Raw genomic sequence first — 9,034 nt, 5'->3', positions numbered from 1 at the left:
GGATTTGTATCTTGGGCTAGATTGGTTAGTGAGAATCAGAATATTCAGCACAGAAGAAGATTTATGGCATTGTAATGGGAACTTTGCGCTCTCTCATCCTCTTTACCACACTCTTTACTTCTCTTGGGCCTGCTCCGAGCTGTGGCTGGCAGCTCCCAGCAGGGCCCTGCACCCAGGCTGTCACAGACTGCAAGGCAAGATGTTTTCTATCACCATCTGTATGGCAGATTACCTTTGTCAAGTGGGCAGTTTGCCTTATCTCTCTCTCTCAGTGACCACAATCACTCCTCCCTCAGGAGGGGACACCTGCTGATAACAGCTCTGGAATGTCCCTGCATGGCTGATAAGAACTACAGCATCCCATTGGCAGATGGGAGCCCAGAGGGAGGAGCCAAGCATTCCTACCCGGATAGAATCTGGAGATTCTGGAACACCAGCACGGCTTCTGCACTGCATTGCCCAGAGGAACAGCAGCTGCCTCTTGCCCTGGATCTGCAGAGGCAGAGACTGCACCTTTCTCCAGGATCCCTGCTCCAGCAGAACCAGCCCTGGCACTGCAGGAGGGCTGAGCCACAATTCCAATGGTTCTGCTGCCACCAGCCTGACCCACAGGGTGTCAGGCTGGGTTCTGACTCTGCCACTGTTGCTTTAGTTCACTGCATTCTTTATTTTATCCTTTTTTTTTTTCTTCCCTATTAAAGAACTGTTATTTCCTGGTCCCATATTTTTTCCTGAGAGCCCCTTAATTTAAAATTTACAGCAATTCAGAGGGGTGGGGAGGGTTTACATTCTCCATTTCAGGGGAGGCTTCTGCCTTCCTTAGAACACAGAAATATTCTTGGGAAGAATTGTACCTTGATTTTCTCTGTGAAATGTGGCTACAAAGCTGCACTGGGAAAAGCCTGGAGAAGAGAAGGTTTGGGGGTGACCTAATTGCTGCCCTCCAGCACCTGAAGGGAGACAACAAGAAATGAGGAAAAGGACAATTTAAAAGGGCCTGGAGGGACTGAATAGGGGGAATGGCTTCACATGGACAGAGGACAGGATTAGGTGGGATATTGGGAAGGAATTGAGGGTGGGGAGGCCCTGGAATGGAATTCCCAGAGCAGCTGTGGCTGTCCCATCCCTGACAATGTCCAAGGCCAGGCTGGATGGGGCTTGGATCAGCCTGGGAGAGTGGAAGGTGTCCCTGGCCAGGACAGGGGTGTGACTGGATGAGCTTTGAGGCCTTTTACAACCCAAACCATTCCATGATTCCATGATTCTATGCCTGACCAATGGCTGGGTGCCTCTTGCTGCTCTGCATGAGAACCTGTGGGTGTGGGAATGGCTGTTGCTCCCCTTAGGGGTGTGCAGAATGAAGGCATCCAGCTCTTCCCTGGTTCATGGCTCTAATTCCAGCTCTTCCCTGGTCCTCTGGCTCAGCCAGGTTCCAGGTTGCAGTTGGAACCAGGTTCCCAGTGCAGCTCTTCCCTTCCCTAACCGATGTTGGTGGCATTGAAAGGATCCCCTGGTGCCCTGGGGTTGCTGGTGGGGGTCTGTCCCCTGTTCCCTGGTCCTGCAGGAGCTGGGCTGGGGCTGGCCAGGCTGGCTGGGGGCACTGAGTGAGGAGCACACCCAGGCTGAATGAGGCACTGAGTGAGGAGCACACCCAGGCTGGCTGGGGGCACTGAGTGAGTGAGGAGCACACCCAGGCTGGCTGGGGGCAATAACTGAGTGAGGAGCAGACCCAGGCTGAATGAGGCACTGAGAGAGGAGCACATCTGCACACAGCAGAGCTGCTCCCTGCCAAGCCGCTGCACTGCAGGACCACTCTCATCTGTCTCTCTTTAACAGGAACAAATGGAAATGAGGGAATCAATTAACACAGCACATTAGCAAAATGTCAGAGCCTCCCCATCGCACTTAACCCTTCCCTCAGCATGGGCTGAAGCAGCAGCGGGGTCACCCCAGCCCCATCCTGGCTGCAGCCAGCAGAACCTGTCCCCATCTGCCCAGGGAGCAGAGCCTGGGGCTGGGAGGGCAGCTGGGACCCCTCCCTGGGGACGGAATTTAAAAATGGATGTGTTTAAGGAAAGAGCGGAGGTGGCCATGGTGAGTGACTCAGGGCCATGGTTTAGTTGATGAGGAGGTGTTGGTCATAGGTTTGATGAGGAGGTGTTGGGTCATAGGTTGGACTTGATGATCTCAAAGGTGTTTTCCAGCCTCGTTCATTCTGGGATTCCGGGATTCTGGGAATGGGAGCTGTGGGACACAGCACAGCCGGTTTACAGCTCCTGCAGACCCTCCTGGCTGTGGAGAGGAGCTGGCAGCAGGTTTCCCCTGAAGCAGGGACATGCCTGGGTGCCAGCTCCTTTATGTCCCCATCCTTGCCTGGAGCAGCCCCAGTGAGGGATTGATGTGGCCGAGGTCCCCATGTGCGGAGCACCTGTGGGTGCAGAATGGAGGAGAGGAGCTGGACCTGTCTGCTGGCATGGATCTCACAGCTGGGACCCCTGTGGGACACAAGGTGACAGCCTCAGAAGGTCCCTTGTCCCTGCACAGCAACCCTGGCACACGTGTGAACAACAGGAGCACCGAGCCCTCTCCTCCTGTGTGCCAGTAAGTGCCACAGGCAACAGGAGAGCTGCTCTAAGACATAATAAACCCTCATCAGCTAATTAATAATTAGAGACACTTGTGCCTGAAAGCCTGGCTCCGGTGGTGGGATGATGCACCTCAGCTCTCCTGCCAGGCACAGCCAGCAGATGTCCAAAGCAGGCAGGATCTCAGGGCTGGCGTGGCCCCAGGCTGCAGGACACAGAGCTCACAGTTTCCCACTCTCAGCCACAGGGGCCACAACACTCCTGCTTCTCTCAGCCCCTGTTTAGGGACAAACCCCCTGTGCCAGGGCCTGGGTATCTGTCTGGGTCTGAACAGCCAGGTGTCTGCTGAGGAGGGCAGGAGCCTCCCCTGAAATGGAAAATGCAAACCCCCTCCCTCTGAATTATTATAAATTTAAAATTGAAAAGCTCTCAGGTAAAGATATGGGAATAGGAATAACAGTTCTTTACTAGGAAAATTAAAAATACAAATGCAAGAGTACAAACCAACCCTGGCAGAGTGAGAGCAGCCCTGGCACGCTGTGGGTCAGGGGGTGGCACAGCCCCATCCCATGGTGGCTGGGGCTGTGTGTCCTGTCTCCAGCTGTCAGAGCTGGGCAGTTCTCTGCTGTTCTTGGGGCAGTTTTCTTGATCTCTGCCCCAGCCAATCCTCCCTGCAGGAGATCTCTGCTGTCCATGGCCACTGAGTGTCCCTGCAGGGCTGATCCAATTCCAGCATCCCATGGGGAGATGCTGCATTGCCCAGGGCAGGAGCCAAGCATTCCTACCTGGATCCAATGTGAGCCTGGCACAGCCCAGCAGCCTTTGCCCAGGGCATTGCCAGAGGAGCAGCTTCTGCTGCCCTGCATGGCCAGAGGGAGCCCAGGCCCATCTGCAGCAGCCCTGGAGCTGCAGAGGAAAACTCCCCCCTTGTGCAGGATCCCTGCTCCAGCAGAAGCACAGCTGGCACTGCAGGAGGGCTGAGCCCCCATGGGATGGGGCTGTGCCACCCCCTGACCCACAGCGTGCCAGGGCTGCTCTCACTCTGACAGGCTTGGTTTGTACTCTTGCATTTGGATTTTTAATTTCCTTGTACAGAACTGTTATTCCTGCTCCCATATCTTTGCCTGAGAGCCCCTTAATTTCAGAATTACAATAATTCAGAGGGAGGGGGTTTGCATTTTCCATTTCAGGGGAGGCTCCTGCCCTCCTCAGCAGACACCTGGCTGTTCAAACCAAGACATAAGGCAAAGATGAACTCCAAGAAGTCAACACAGGGGCTCTGAATGCCTGGGACACCTCCCTGCCTCTGTGTCCCCCCTCCACCCTCTGTCACCTCCCCTGGCCAGCCCAATGGCCAAGGGTCACATGGGCAGTCCTGTAGCCAGGGCTGGATCAAGCCAGGTCCTTTCATCTTTATTTTCCTGCTTTTATCCTTGCTCCAGACATGCCCCTCAGACAGTGCTGGTCGTGTCCCATGGTGCTCACAGCGACCCTTTGAAACGCTCCCAAAGCCAAGGGGATCCCTCCTGAGCAGAGCAATCCCACCAGCCAAATTCCTGCATTGTTCTGTGGGGTGATTACCCACCCCAATGGCCTCTAATCCATGCATGGGTTCCCACAGGAGCAGCTCCCTGCTGCATACAAATCCTGCTGATTGTGGAGGCATCACCTCGATTAGGGGACGTGGCCCTGACAGCTCGGGGCACTTTGTGTCCGAGGCTGCCCGGCCCCCAGGGCAGGGTGTGGGAACAGCGAGGGGGCTGAACAATCTCTGCTGTGAATGAATGATGTCCTCAGTGGCTGTGGGCTCTCCCAGCTGTAGATTGCAAAGCGGGGTGGGCACAGATCCGAGCTCAGTGATGCTCTGGGACGGAGCCTGTGCCCGTCCCTTCCTGCTCTGGGAGCCTGTCCTGGGGGGATTTTATGATGCTAGTAGCCCCATTTGTCTGTTCAGCCCAGAATTAAGTTTTGCACCTTTAAAGCTGGTTCTGAGAGCAAAGGGGGGCAGAAGAAGCACACAGTTTGTTTTCAGACACTGCACTCATCTGTGACCGTGTTCACAGGGGTTTCAGGATGAGGGAAGAGACGAGGATCTGACTCCATGTTTCAGAAGGCTGATTTATTATTTTATTATATATATTACATTAAAACTATACTAAAAGAATAGAAAAAAGGATTTCATCCGAAGGCTAAGAATAGAATCAGAAAGAATGATAACAAAGGCTTGTGGCTCAGCTCTCTGTCCGAGCCAGCTGGGCTGTGATTGGCCATTAATTAGAAACATCTAACATGAGCCCAATCCCAGATGCCCCTGTTGCATTCCACAGCAGCAGATAACCATTGGTTACATTTTGTTCCTGAGGCCTCTCAGCTTCTCAGGAGGAAAAATCCTGAGGAAAGGATTTTCCATAAAAGATGTCTGTGACAGTCATTCCTCCACATTCCTGCTGCTGTGTTCTCTGCAGCACAGGCAGACAGAGCTCTCCTTTGCTTTTGATTGGTTTTATCTAGCTGAGACAGAGAAGTTCCCTGGACTGAGGCACTGAAGTTCCCTGTTTTTTTCTTTTTCTTGGACCTGTTTAAACCTGCTCTGGACTGAACACCCAGAAGAGCATGGGCAGCTCTCACCTACAGCCCACCAGGCTGGGCGTGGGCTGTGGCATTTCCCAGTGAGCGAGCTACAGCCCATAGAGGGACTTTCTGAGTTTTTCATCTCTTTTGGAGCCACAAGAGGTTTTACTGCTCAATATTGTTCATTTTTTGTGTTGGTGAACACTTTACCTGTTAAATAAACAGTTTCCCCCACTTTTCTCCAAGGAAATCTTTCTCCTGAACCAGCTGGGGGAGGAGCTGCTTGAATCTGCTTTCCAGAGGAATCCTTTTAGAGGTTTTTCTCCCATAATTGCCCTAAACCAGGACAAACGCTCTGTGTGTGACTCGGTGGGGGCATCTGTAATGTGTGCCCTGCTGGCAGTGCCAGCCCTGTCACGCTGCTCCACAGGGGCTGCCAGGGCTGGGGCTGCCATGGTCAATGGGCATGGCAGGGCCCTGGCTGTGCTGACTGACGTGTCAGACAGCCGAGCTGTGAGAGAGCTGGCACTGAGCTGCATGCCAGCCCCATCCCCGCATCCCGCTCCTCCTGCCCTGCAGCTCCTGGGCACGCTGGCACAGGGACAGGGAGGGGAGCTGAGCATTCCTTCAGCTCCCCTTGTGAGCTCCTGCTGCACCCGGGGGTCTGCAAAAAGCCCAGCAGAGCCAAGCTGAGACCAGGGCTGTGGTGGCGTTTGCAGGAGTCCCAGGACAAGGGAAGAGATGAGAATCTTGACTCTGTGTTTCAGAAGGCTGATTTATTATTTTATTATATATATTTGTTCCAGATTGCAATGCAAGATGTTTTCTATTACCATCTGTATGGCAGATTATCTTTTGTCAAGTGGGCAGTTTGCCTTATCTCTCTCTCTGAGTGACCACAATCACTCCTCCCTGCAGGGACACACCTGCTGCTAACAGCTATGGAATGTCCCTGCATGGCTGATAAGAGCTACAGCATCCCATTGGCAGATGGGAGCCCAGAGGGAGGAGCCAAGCATTCCTACCCGGATAGAATCTGGAGATTCTGGAACACCAGCACGGCTTCTGCACTGCATTGCCCAGAGGAACAGCAGCTGCCTCTTGCCCTGGATCTGCAGAGGCAGAGACTGCACCTTTCTCCAGGATCCCTGCTCCAGCAGAACCAGCCCTGGCACTGCAGGAGGGCTGAGCCACAATTCCAATGGTTCTGCTGCCACCAGCCTGACCCACAGGGTGTCAGGCTGGGTTCTGACTCTGCCACTGTTGCTTTAGTTCACTGCATTCTTTATTTTATCCTTTTATTTTCTTCCCTAATAAAGAACTGTTATTTCCTGTTCCCATATTTTTGCCTGAGAGCCCCTTAATTTAAAATTTACAGGAATTCAGAGGGGTGGGGAGGGTTTACATTCTCCATTTCAGGGGAGGCTCCTGCCTTCCTTAGCAGACTCCTGGCTTTCCAAACCAAGACAATATTATATTAAAAGAAAATGATATATTAAAGCTATACTAAAAGAATAGAAGAAACGTTTTCATCAGAAGGCTAGCAAGGAAAGGAATGGAATGAATAATAAAATCTTTTCACCAGTCTTGTCCCAGCACAGCTGGACCTGTGATTGGTCATCAAGTAGAAACAATCCACATGAACCAATCAAAGATGCACCTGTTGCATTCCACAGCAGCAGATAATCATTGCTTTTCTTTTCCTCTGAGGCTTCTCAGGAGAAAAAAATCCTGTCAAAAGGATTTTTCATAAAATATATCTGTGACACAGGGTCGAGACAGAATTCCCAGAATTCCCAGAATCACTGGGTTGGGAGAGACCTTCAAGCTCATTAAGTCCAACCCAGCCCCAACCCTGGCACCCAGTGCCACATCCAGGCTTTGTTAAACACCCCCAGGGATGGGGACTCCACCACCTCCCCAGGCAGAACATTCCAGAACTTTGTCACCCTTTCTTTCTGTAAAAATCCTTTTCCTGATATCCAACCTGTATTTCCCTTGGGGCAGCTTGAGACACTGGTCACTGGACACAGGGGTCTGCAAGCTGAGACCAGGGTCGAGCTGGCCACTGGAGAAATGCCTTGGATTCATCAAACAGCCAGGCTGAGCAAACCTGGGCTCCAGATTTTAAACCACAGCAGCTTTTTGGGGTCTGACCTCCTCTCCCAGTGAGCCTGAGATGCCCACAGGCCTCTGCCACTTTTGGGCAGGATGAGGAAACTCAGTAGCCCTGCAGGTCTGTGTGTTTCCCCATGGCTGCAGGGCTGTCCCTGCTCAGGGCAGGGTCCTGGTCTACCCCTCCTGCCTCTGTCCTACCCCTCATGGCAGAAACCTCCCAGACACAGCCAGAAGGGGCAGATAAAGGCAGGAGAGGGATGGGGCTATGAGAATCAGTCCCATAGGTGTGTGTGGTGGGCTGGCTGATGGCTCCAGCTGATATTCTGCTGATTTGGGGCAGCCAAGCCTATCCAGGACAAATTGAGCACTGCTGGGAGCAGGGGGACAGCACTGACTGCTCAGCCCAGTGTTACCTTGTTGGGGAAGATGAAACACGAGAGCCTTATAAATATGATTGCCTGGCAAAAGATTTTGAGAATATGGAAACTATAAGTGAGACTGAAATGAAAGCAAGCTTTGAGATCCCTCAGTTCCTGAACAACTGGAAAACAATGGCATGGCCAGCTGAAGGTGATCCCCTTTGGATCAAACAATCCCCTCTGCTTGCAGACAGGCCCAAGGCTCAGAGCAGACCCTGCCAGCTTGGCAGAAGGGGCCCAAAGAGGAGTTTGTAGGGTTTAAAATGGAACCCAGTGTGGTAATGGAATGATTCTTATAGGCTGTATGGAAATGCTGTAGGATTTGTATCTTGTACTAGACTGGTTAGTGAGAATTAGAATATTCAGCACAGAAGATGATTTATTTTATTGTAAGGGGAACTTTACTCTCTTAGCTCTTGCCTTTTATGCTCTTACCCTTTTGCTCTCTTCCCTTCTCATCCTCTCTCCCCCTCTCCTCTCTCAGGCCTGCTCTGAGCTGTGGCTGGCAGCTCCCAGCAGGGCCCTGCACCCAGGCCCTTTGCAATAAACCCCAAGTTCCACCCCTGGCTGCAGAGATCTCTGCTCTCCGTCCATCCTGACTGTGCCACCCCCCAATGCTCCTGCATTACCTCAGGTGGAGTCCCAGCCCCAGCCCACCAGGCTTTGGGGTGATGTGCTCTCCCTGCAGAGTCTCCTCTCCCAGCTCAGGGGCAGTGCTGGTGCTGCTGGCCCACAGAGGGGTGGCTGTGGGTGCAGGATGTCCCTCTGCCTGCCCAGGCTGGCACTGGGACAGTCCCCAGGGTGAGCCCCTCTCCCAGGGAAGATGAGGCCAAGTTCACAGCTCCCCCTAAGCTGCATCTGCTGCCTGTCATGGCTGACACACCTCCCCATCCACTCACACTATAAATTTATGTAAATATGTTCATATTTCTCTCCATCCCTGGTACAGTTACAGTCGTGTTTGCAGGGCTCCATCCTCCAAGGGGGTTAAGGAGGGCAGTCCAGGCAGCCCCTGGGCAGCAGATCTGGGGGTGAGCAGCTGCCTACAAAGCAGCCAGACCCCATGGATGTCCATCCAGCAGTTTGTCCTTCCACCCACCTTCTGCAGCATCCCCCAGTGCAGTGATCAGACACAGCCCCACTGGGACCTGTGCTCTGCAAGAGATGATGCACAACCTTTCTATTAAAAAAATAAAAAAATAAAAAAAACAAAAATAAAAAAACAAAACCACATGGTAAGATCCTTCCTTCCAAACATGTTCACAATCCTTGACTAATCTCTTTCTCCATTCATATTTTTTATCTCTCCATCTCTCCCTCCTTCCCCCCTCCCTCCAGTGC

This window comes from Agelaius tricolor, unplaced genomic scaffold, assembly GCF_023055355.1.
Source record: "Agelaius tricolor isolate 1412-34295 unplaced genomic scaffold, bAgeTri1.0.p SCAF_36, whole genome shotgun sequence".
NCBI classification, from domain to species: Eukaryota; Metazoa; Chordata; class Aves; order Passeriformes; family Icteridae; genus Agelaius; species Agelaius tricolor.
This window is presented reverse-complemented; position numbering follows the sequence as displayed.